The sequence below is a fragment of the Balaenoptera borealis genome, assembly GCF_965194805.1.
Source record: "Balaenoptera borealis genome assembly, chromosome: 7".
NCBI classification, from domain to species: Eukaryota; Metazoa; Chordata; class Mammalia; order Artiodactyla; family Balaenopteridae; genus Balaenoptera; species Balaenoptera borealis.
Window position 1 is genome coordinate 80741572 of NC_138864.1, and position 9151 is coordinate 80750722.

Consider the following 9151-nt stretch of genomic DNA (forward strand, 5'->3'; position numbering starts at 1 on the left):
GGGGTATTCCGTTTTTTATCCTGGCCGGGGAATAAAACGAATGAGGCTAACACCGGTTTTCTCACCAACTGATTCCCTTCCGCACATCATGCTCGCCGCGTCCGCGCCCAACGTCCCCAGTTTGAGAAGCCAGGCAGGAGCCGAAAAGGGTGGGTGGGTGAGCAGCTGAGAGAAATCGGCCCCTGGATGTAAAGCAAGGCTATTCCAATACAACCGGATGAGCACTTTTCCTTTTTTCTTTCTTTTAGAAGCAGAAGCTATTTGGTTTTTTACCTTAAAAAAAAGCAAACGGAACCTTCCTAATAGCATCTCATTTGATGGAGGTGTCAATTCAGAATGAAACATGCTCGAATGTAGTAGATGCGATTGTGAGAAAGTGGCCCAAGGGTGGCGATGGATAGAAGCGATGATGCCGCCACAAAATCGAGCGTTGAGACCAACAACTTCCTACTGCAGAAAAATCCCCAAACAAAAACAAGCTAAGGATAGCATAGGCACTGTGCCGACGGGTCTTTTCCCGCTAAGAATTTTGTTTTGTCTTTTAGCTGTTGCTTTTCCAGGCTGTATCTGAGGCTAAAGTTATATTTAAGGACGGTCTATAATTTCTGGATTGCTGAAAATTAGCATATTAATGGTGTTAGTAGCTCTGGAAAGTGGGGAGAGAGGACTGTTGTCTGCCATTTGGTAATTGAAATTTGATGGGTAAACTAATTATGCCATTATTAACAAATAAATTACTTATTAATTCCACGTAATGTTGATCTTCGAAGTAAATACTGATGCCTTACTCGTTGTGTGTACTTTCCCTTTCCTTTTCTGAGTGACAGACACACCTAGATCCTCTACTTTTCAGCCTAGATTAAAGCAGTGCATTTAACTAGCGTAGTCACCATTCTAAAAACACTTTCATATTGGCATGTAAAGCAAGGATTTTTCAGCTGGTGCACCTTAGTTGGTTTTTCAAAGAGCAATATAAACTGCCTTCTCACAACTGAGTCTGGAACGCAGGCAAGGAAAGTCATAGCCTAAGCCTGGAGACACTTCAAAAGGAATGTGAATTCTATCTTCATTTATATCGGTTACTCATATGAGTTACTAAATGCTGGAATATATCCATTTGATGGATAGTCATTTAATGCTTAGCCACATAAAGCCCATTATATGTGACTAATCTTTAAACTAATTTAGGAAAAGAGGTTAAAAAAGGGATCATGTTAGCTTTCTAACTGCAATCACCCTGAAGTGGTACAAAGAGGTTTTCCACATTGGATGTGTGTCTGTGAAGAGTGCTGTCCATTGACATGGCACACCCTGAAAATTTTAAAAAATGAAATCTAAGCCACAGACAGAAATCAACGCTGAGTGTAAATCTTTAGACATCCTCTCTAGACTCTCTAGCCTGTGATATAGCTGCCTAAACCAATATCTCTCTACAGCAAGAAAAAATAATAAATACATATATGTACTATATAACATGAATAATATGTACATACATAAAGTAATTAGCAAAACTGGGCTAAGCTTCTGGGAAGAAAAAACATGACAAGGAAATTTTGCCTCCCTCCTCGTGTCATCAGACTAAGGTCTTAACCATGTCTGTTCAATATTATTTACAGACACTGAAACACAAAATTCATGTTGTTTAGCCTCAGAACCTTCTACCGAGTTTCTATTTTAAAGTATTAACGAGGCTCAGGCACTGTTTTGTATATGGTTAACCTAAACGAGTTAACTGCGCCTGTGTTTCATGTGGTTCTATTACTTTAGGAAGATGGGCTTACACAGAATCCCCCCAAGGCCTGTAACTTGTCTTTGTGGTTCGTATCATAAACACAAACGGAGCCAGGACCACCAAGTGTTATCTCACACACCGACATTTTGACATTTTACTGCAAGATTTATGGCTGTAATAAACAATCTCAGTACCTTTTCTGATCCTTCCACAATCTCTCTTTGCAAGCCATAGCATCATTCCATTGAATCAAATAATCTTTTGAAAAACAAAACAAAAAAACTCTTGCCTTCATATGCGATCCAAGACACCAAAGTAAAGCCAGGAAGAAACTAACTCAATTAATAAATAAACTGAGGTTTACCAGCAGCATCTTGCCCGAAAAAAGATGGGATGCCCTGAAATCGAGCAGAGAGGGGGTGTGCTAATCTCCACACGCCAACTGGCTCCAGTCCCAAGCAGGGTGAAAGCGTTATCCTTTTCTTGGGAAACTGGTAAGCACATTTGCTCATTTCCACGTGCAGGGATAACATATATTCCCAACAAAAGCTTTCTTAAAGTCCCATTAAGTGAAATAACTTTTCATCATGTCCTCGAGTCCCAGATGGAGAAGGAGAGTGAAGGGAGTCCAAGGGAGAGGGAGGGCGAGAGAGGGGCAGTGTTTTGCAGCCTAGTTTGAATCTGATTTGAATCATTTTGAATATATTTGGAACAGCCTTCCCTCTTGAATACAGCCCTGTCCCAAGTTTCAAAGTGACCGAACAGTGACACCGTGTGCATTTTGTTTCTTATTAATCTTACACATTGACAGTCTTTGTTAAATCACAAGGCGCGCCCTTCACCAGCCGACATTTTCATATTTGTTAGACGCGCTGACCTGAAGTTCACCTCGGCCTTGGACTTTGCGCTTCTAAAAGGTCTATACAGTGTCTTTTAGAGAGCGGGCTGCTTTGCCCAGGTCACTCCTTCTCAGGGAAAACCAAGGCGGGGGGAGCAAAGGAAATGTAAACGTTATGGAATGTATTGACTGTATTTGTCCTTTGTTCTCTAGAGCGAGAGTCCCCCAGACTGACTGTTCGCTGTCTGAAGCACGTCTCTGGAGGGCACAGGAGAAGGACTGAATTTCAAAATGCCTGATGGTGGCATCTGAGGGCTTCCCCCACCTACAGTCGGCATAGGATTTTAGAGAAGCAATACTTTATCAGCCATTTGACCAATTAATTGTTTGGGGGTAATTTCCTTATAGTAGTTTATACTAATGAACACAACCCAGGCATAAGGAATATGAAATTCATATCCGGATTAGACATGAATTTTAACCAGGATTGTGTGAAAGGCCTAAAGATTAAAATCTTCCAAATAAAGAAAGTAAGCACTCTAAAATCAATAACTTCTGCAGGTACATTTTCTTTGAGTTGAAAAACTAGCTAAGAGGTGTCTGTGATTATTGAAGCTGACATGTTCCTAAGGTGTGGCGCGTTTTTAACCAATAACACAATAACAGGGTTTTCTCAAAGAGACACATAATTGTCTTGGTGAGAAATGGGGGGGGGGTTCCGTTTTCTGCATTTCACTGGCCCAGATGTGGTGAAGTGTTCGCTGCTGTAACAGCAGTCACCACAGTTGTTCCTTTTCCTCTGTTCTCATCTGGCACACCCCCATTTGGCTTCAAGCTCTTGGCCAGAGTGAAAACTTTACACATTGCACAGTGGAAGCAACCTGACTACTTCCACAAAGGCAGTGTTTGGGAAATATTTGCTTTTACCCCTGAACATACCTGGCACCAGCAAATCTAATCAAGAAGACTATAGTGGGATGATCTTAAATGTCCCTGCAAGGGTCTACATTTTGAGTAGTTGAATTAGCTTATCTCTAAAGTTAAAAGAAAAACCTAGGAAAAAAATGTCATCTTTCTCTTCTCTGTTTCCCTACACGAATTACTTGAAGATCAATACACAGAAAAGGAAAATATGTCCCCCAGAAAATAGATGCTAATGGCACCAACACTTAACGTTAATATAGGTGCATGAAAAATAAAATATTGTTTAGCTCTCCAGTTGCAGCGCACACACAAGGCATGGTTCCAGTAGGCTTCCCTCACACACTATTCCCTTTCTTTTCTACTCTCCAGCCCTCCCTCCTTAGCTTGCTTCCCCTCTCCTTGGCTTTCATTCCAAATGTATTTTTAAAGAGTATTTTCTGAAGAATAGAAGTCTGTCACGGTGGTCTTGAGAAGAGGTCTGGCATTTGTGGATTCTACCTTCCTGCTCAAACGGCATATTCTTTACAGTTTATTCACCCATAGATTGTAGCATTTCTCTTACATTCAGTGTAGGGTTCACAATAAACATAATGAAAAACTTTCAACAACAGCAATATTTTCCTGGTACCAATAAGCATTTTCTCACTGGTGGAGAGGGTGGAGGAATCCTGCCCCTTTTGGGAGGGTTTCCACTTCTTTTCTCCCCTTCCCAGCTCTTTGCATTTAGTGGGTGGCAGTTTCATAAAAAGCATTCTGTCCTTGAAAATTGCAAAGGATACATTTTGCAAGAAGTGCCTGTGTTTGCCCTTGTTCTCACACACTTTAGGGATCATTATAGGTACTAAAAAGGAAAAAAACTGGCCAATCAAAATCACAGTTTTCAAATAAAGGAAGTTTCCTGCCCGATCTCTTTCCTTTGAAGGTATGATGGAACATTGGCAACTTGCTACATTATTTCTTAAAGGTCCACTGATGAGTTTGAGCTTTTTTATTTTGTGACAAACCCACAAACAGACTCCTGGTTCTCCAGCATCTAGGGTGTTGGTGTTTCAATAATCTATGCCTATTTACCTGCTGCTATTCCCTTAGAATGGGAGCGATAATTCAAGATGAAATACAGCATGTATTAGTCTTGAAAAGAGGAATTTTTCTATCCTTTCCTTCGTAATTGAGGTCATTCAACCACTAGGGTTCACCTGGAGTCCATACCGTGATACACGCGTCACTCTGAGCCATTTTATCTTTTGTGCTGATAGTCAAGATCGCAACTCTAACATTGACATCAAACTCTGTCTGGGCAGATGACGAAGAGCGCTGCACAACGTAAACTTTTGACCCTCAACTTTTTGACCTGCAGTTACAACCACAAAGATACACAAAGCTGTGCCTCTTCTTTCAAGGGGAAGCCCCCCACCCCAGGAGCTCAGGGATGCCCTGCTTCTGCCACTGCCTTTTGGAGTAAGAGGGTGAATTGGATATTTTTATGTGTTTGTGACTGTATTTCCTGTCAAATCAGCCTCCTACCTCATTTTGTCATCACTTAAATAGGAATGAGATTATTTTAAAATCACTCATCATTACGTTTACAAGGAAAATTTGGAGTAGGAGGCTTTTGCGAGGGGAACCTCATGAAAAGCGAAAGAAAAAAAAAGACGGGGAGAAAGCAGGCAATGGAAGCGGGAGACTTTTCCTTTATTTAAAAATAAAGACGCAGCCCTAATTGTTGGGAAAGCTGGCCCAGGCAGGAGAGTTGACTGTGAACTTGTACTAAAGCGTGCTCTGCTGGCGATTCCTAGGGTGTGCAGATTTATCTTCTCTGCATTTACTTAACCCGGCAGTGAACTGCACGGGCGTCATTTGTTAGGCGATGACAGACTTCACCTCCAGCAAGGGCTGCTTCACAAAATCGCAATAATTACCCAATAACCTTCATAACAAATATTATTATTGAAAAGACCGGTTTGTGGGGAAGAGAACTGGTGGGAGAAAGGCAGCTTTCTTTGCAAAAAAACACCAAATAAACAGTCCTAGGCAGATCTTTCGGTTCTGGGGTTTAGAATGGCTAGGACTGTGGCTCCCCTCTCCTATGTGGGTGGGAGCCTAGGCAGACCCCCTCAGCCCTGTCTGGAAGCCCCATTTATAGTTTTGTCATTGTCTAGAAAGAAATTCTGCCTTAGAAACCAAAGGGATGGCGCCCACAACGTTCTGCACTCTCCATGGTGGGCAAACCTCGGACAGACTTCAGAGCGAAGGTGGGGGAGAGGATTTGCAGGGCATCTTTCAAGCTAAAAGGATTGTTTTCCTCTTTAATAGCCTATCTTTCAGGATGTAATTTGCTCTCCCCTCACTAGTTGTTTGGATATAATACTCTTCACATCTCAACAAATGAACATGACTCCGTTTCTGGTAGAAAATTCTGTCTTGCTCTTCCAGAGCTGCCAACAATGAAGTGGGGGAAAGAACAGGGGGGAAAAAAGGAATCTTGGCATAACGTTGTGAAATTAGAGCATGGAAACCCTAACAAACCCCTAAGTAAGTGTGACCAGAAGCTTCCTATTATATTTATAGTTCAGGAAATATTGTCTCTTCAGCTTGTAGAAACAAACGGGGCCTGGCACGTTTCGGATGCCTTCTTTTACAAAGCTAGGAGCACAGACAAACACTTCTGCCACCAGCTGAGGCTAGATGTCTTCATAAAGCCCTTAGTGGCAGAGATTTTTTTCCTAAGTAACTTCCTCTGCAAAAGCAACCCAAAAGAATGCATGAGAAAAAAATAACTTATTTACAAAATGAGCAGATAACCAGCCATCCTCCTTACTATGCTTCCTATGAAAATAGGAAGAAAGAAAACAATTCCTACAATAACGCTCACATAGGTCTGACTGGATGCTGTATTTTAAAGTCATTTAACCACATGTGAGTTGGCCTGCCGTCTTAAACTCTGAAGTTTTATGATGATTACAACAGACAGAAATAAGCAAGCTGACAATATTTATAGCCTGTAATTTTTTTAATGCTTGGGAAAGATTCCCCCATATTGTGTGATGCTGGTCCAAGAAACTTTCTGCCCATTCCCATACCCAGAGTGGGACGTGACCACAGAGGTGGTGTGGACACTTCTTCCAGGCATGTTACTCAAATGAACCTGCCAGCAGCTCTATCACTCTTTTTTTCTGCCGCTAATTTTAGTCACCAAGAAATCACTCAATCAAGATCACCAAATGAATAACTAAAATAAAACCTTAACCTAGTATTTTCCAGTAAAGAACCTGAAATTCAGAGCAGCAGAAGAAAGACTCCAGAATTCTCACAGACATATAAAATAATAAAAGAGAACCCAAATAAAGTTTATATTCTGGTTCCCACTAAGGTGCAGACACATCTTCCTGAGTGCTGAACTGCTCTCAGAAAATGCTCACTTTAACAGGTTACACAAAACGACCTCAGGGATTTGCCTTGCCACTATTCAAGAGGAGTGGGACTTGTGGGAGGGTTTCGATTTTTCAAAAAACTTCCCAGGTTTTGCTTTCTGAACCTCTGACTTTGGGGACATCTGTTGGACTTATGTTGAGTGTAAGTGGCCTCTGCACAATAAAGTCTGTGGAAATTCCAACTCTACACTTTAAATGTTTTCACTTTAAGGACTTACTAAATATCTTTACCAATTAGCACTTGCAGAGATCCACCTAGCTAGCTTCTAAGGAGAAAAGCATTTGGAGACAGAAGATCTCATTTTTTTGTTTCATTTCTGAGTTGGAGGATTTGGCTTAGTTCTTAATACAGGATGGGGGAAATCTGCTAGATCCCTTGTGGGTACCCATTCAGAGAAAGACCCCAGGGCAGGCCACAGTGTCCCCAGTCATGGCTTTGCCACTGAAGAATGTAGAGGGTTGGGGCCAGAAAGGGTGGCTGAGACCAAGGTGGAACTGTACCTAGGAAAAATCTATCTCACCCATTGGTGCAATACTGGGGACTGTTTTGGAAATCATAAATTATGTAAATTTCCTGGGATCAAACAGAAAGAGCAACTAACAAAAGAAAGGCGGAAATCTCCTACAGACAAACGACCAATTTCTTCCCTAAACTACCCTTTATGATGTGTGAGGAAAAACAACCTAATGGTTCTGGGGACTTTTAAGTTGGACATTGAAGACACCTCGATTTCCCCCCAAACTTTAGGGCACAGTTTGGAAGACAGAGTTTGCCTGTATATTGAGGGGGAATAAATTAATCTTTAGTGCTATCTAGGGAGATGCCTAAGTTGCCTTTTGAGGGTCCTGTGCATAGATTTTAAATTCTACAAAAGAAGAGAGGAAAAGGAAAGAATAAGAAAGGCAAGGCAGAAGAAAAGAAAGCACTGTAACGCCTTTCATTTAGCTTGGGGATTCAAAGACTAAAGTTAAATCCGGCCATAAAGTTTATTGCTTCAGACTCACAGGCTGGTGAGAACAGTCCCACCGAAATAAAAAGAACGTGCAGGCAAACAAGGTTCAGGGCCTGGTCCCTGGTGCGGGGGAGGGGGTGCTGAGCCCTCCCCCGCAAGGTGGGGACACGCGGTCCCCAGCGTCCCGCGGGCGCCAGCGGGCTGGGCTCGGCCTGGCGACCCAGGGACCCAGCCTAGAGGTGCCGCCCGCGCCCGGCCGGCCTCTGCACCCTCGGGCTCTCCCGAGCCAGCCTGCGACCCGGCCCCGAAGGCCGCCACCTCGGTTCAGTGCTGCCAAATGACCCCGGCCCGCGGAGACGTATTGCCACAGCCCCGTCAGAAATCCCGCCAGCGTCCGCCTCGGTCCTGCCCGGGCCTTTCTTTCAAACTCCCCAGCGTGCCCCAGCGCAGCGCGGCCTCGGCGCCCGCGGCCGGCGCCCCCCCCCCCCCCGGCTCCCAGCCCCCACCCAGGGCTCCGCAGACCCAGCAGAGCTCGGCCCTCCAGCCCCGGGATGGGGGTCGGCCCTGGCCGGTCTCCGCACACAGGCCCACTCGCACACAAAAATCATCTTTTTGCACGCCGGCGAGAGCAGCGGAAGTCATTAACATCCGCGCTGGTGCAGCAATTAAAGTTAGGCCCAGGGATGCGGCGCGGCCACAGGCGCTCTGCACCGTGGTGCCTCCGAAAGCTGGCTCCTGGCGCTCCTAATTTGGGCAGAGGGAAAGTTTGCTCTCCCCTTTGGAATTCCGAGGCAACCTCAGAGTTATTGAACCAGAAAGAGAAAGAGAGAAAGATCCAGAAAGAAAGTTTTCAGAGTACAAATAAACTTGAAAGCGCTCAGGGGGCGAGCTTACCTTAACTCGGAGGGAGCCATTTTTTCAGAGAGTTTTGAGAAACTTGTGGTCTGGACACTTCTGGACCTAAAATTGACAATTTGCCTGACCAGGTGGCACACGTAGCCTGCAAAAGAGTCAAATGGAGTCCAGCGTCAGTGAGATTATATGTTATGTGGTATATAATGTTGGATGTCAACTCCCCAAAACCATAAAACTTACTTTAATGGCCCCACGTGACGTTTTATAGCCAGTGAGCCGATCTGTCTGTGCTATGGATGATTTTACGATCTAATTCATAGACAAAACCCTATTCATTTGGCACCCAAATGTCATATAGCCGGAACTGGGGCTTATAAAGTTTACTGTTTTATAACTTTTAAAAGGAAAGACGGCATCA